The sequence below is a fragment of the Rattus rattus genome, chromosome 15 (genome assembly GCF_011064425.1).
Source record: "Rattus rattus isolate New Zealand chromosome 15, Rrattus_CSIRO_v1, whole genome shotgun sequence".
Lineage (NCBI taxonomy): Eukaryota > Metazoa > Chordata > Mammalia > Rodentia > Muridae > Rattus > Rattus rattus.
In genome coordinates, this window is record NC_046168.1 from 53,528,216 (window position 1) to 53,530,660 (window position 2,445).

The window sequence follows — 2,445 nt, forward strand, 5'->3', positions numbered from 1 at the left end:
GAACAAATCCATTGTCATAATGTCAGCATTGATGGCTTTACAATGCTGTCCTGAGACGAACCTGCAGCTCAAGTTTGCTGTTCAGGAACTGAGTCATCGCAGATGTGCAGGTGAGTGGACAATGCCAGTATCATGGAGAGCTGACTGAACAATCAATGGCCTTGGATTCTGATTTCCGAGCTACCCATTAATTACAGATGGAGTCATTTCCATGAAGATCCTACCACAACTTCCACTGACATTTCATCATTTTCTTTTTTAAAAAATTTAATTTTGGGGTGTACAAACAATTTTTTCTTTTTGCAGAAGAGGAGCACAAATGCAGCCCCCAGCACAAATTATTCAGTTGAATTTCCTTCATTTGGGGAAGTGAATTCATAAGGAGTGCAGAGGACGTGCCTTACCATGGGAGAACTGTCTTCAAGGTCATGGTATCTCCCTGCCAGGTAACAGTAAAACATTCCTTTAAGGACTTGCATTTAAAAAATATGTTTCTTTATCCTATAATGTTTGTGTAGTGTTTTTCTCATTACATTAGAGACAATATTTGTGGATATCTTATCTTAATAATCATGACAGTATCTTTGGAGCCATTAGAAAGCTGAAGAAAACAGTATCTGCCATCATCATTGCTTTTGATCACAGAGGGTGAGAGACTTGTGTGAGACAAGGAGATGGTTTGACAGTCCTAAATGGAAGGCATAATCTTGAGATTCAGAGGTTCAAACCCTGCCTCTGAAATTACTGCCCATGCTTTTGTCCACTTCAGTTTCTTATAAAAAATAAGTAGAACTATATATAGTCAAGTGAAAAACATGAATAATATGCATAAATGTTGGTTAAACTGTCATTTCACCTTCGTTCGATTCTTACCTGTCTTTTATGAGTACTAGGTATGAGCCATTTTGTGCAAAATAGAGGTAGTCTGTTCAACTAAAATTTTAAAATCAACAAACAGCTGACCAAGGAATTTAAAAGTAGCATAATAAGGTGGAAGGGATTTGCAACCAGAAGTTCCTGGGTTCAGATCCCACCTTACTTACCCATATAATCATGAGCAAATAACTTTGGCATATTGATAATAGAAAAGCTCACATATAGACACATACTCAGAGAGACAGCCCACAAAGAGACACAGTACAAAGCACAGCACCCACGAGCTGTTCACTATATAATCTGTGTGTGTAATCCCCTCTCCTTTCTCTCAACCTCTCTTTTCATTCTGTTCTACAAAGACCACTCATCAGAGAACAGCTGAGTGGAACAGGTAACAGGGAACAGAGAGGCTGAGAGAGCAGTAGATTCATCCAGCCAAAGTTAAAATATTGGCAGAGTAGATAACAGTCTATGACGATCTGCCAATTGTTAAAGGGTAAGAAGTCTGTGAGGAAATATATGTCTTAGTTGGTCCCCAGTCCCCAACAGCGATAAAATGGAGGGTAGAAGAAACCATAAGGAAGGGTTCTCACACTTCAAACTTTCTGTAATTATCTTCTTACAGTGTCTCCGTTTCTAAGGCAGGAGATCTAAAAAATTAAGTTCGCTAAGATCTTTGAAAAAAAAAACCAAGGATGTACATTGTGTTAGTTTCTTTTCTTTCTTTGTTTTATTTCTTTTTCTTTTTCTTCTTTTATTCCAAGTTGACATAAACCAGGGACATCTGGGAAGGAGCCTCAATTAAGAAAATGCCTCCATCAGATTGGCCTGTACGCAAGTCTGCGGGTCGTCTTCTTAATTAATAATTGATGTTGGAGAGCCCAGCCCACATGAGCAGTGCCACACTCCTAGACAGGAGGTCTTGGGAGATAGAAGCAAGGTAGCTGAACTTGAACCCAAGAAGTTTTCACCATTTGCTTTCTGCCTCTGCTACTGCTTAAGTTTCTGCCCTGGCCACTCTCAAAGAAAGAAAGATTATGGTTAGAATAATAAGTCAAATAAAGTCTTCGCTCCTCAAGTTCTTTTGCCATGGTGATATCATAACAACAGGAAACAAACCAGAACACACAGCAAAAAGAGAACCTGGGATTTTGTTCATGGGTAATTGTATCGCAGGACTCTCACTTCTCAAGGTGAATCTATTTGGAATTGTTTCTTTACCCCAGATCACCCGTGCTGATCTTACAAACCAAGCTGAAGTGGATGGCTGCTAACCTCAGGTCCAGATGGGTGGACTTAGGTTCTCATTAGGCATGCATGACCCAGAAGACAGAGGTCAGTCTGGAGAGAGCCCAACATAAAGGCAAAGACTTCTGCCTCACAGACGTGATGCCAATCCTGACGCCAACATGGCTTCTCTGGGATTCCAGGCAAGTCTTTTGAGCTCTCAAGGCCTTGGATCTCCATCTTAAAGTGTGGATAATGAGCATTATACTCCCGCCTCACAATGACGAAGATTAACAGAGATTATAGGTGATTACAGCTATGAAAGTGTTATATAAAACAAAC

General features: G+C 40.0%; 1 pseudogene; it reads right to left on the bottom strand.

The window, feature by feature from the left end:
* Positions 1-305: 305 nt before the first annotated feature.
* On the bottom strand, positions 306-454 carry LOC116885103 (annotated as a pseudogene).
* Between the last annotated feature and the right edge of the window lie 1,991 nt (positions 455-2,445).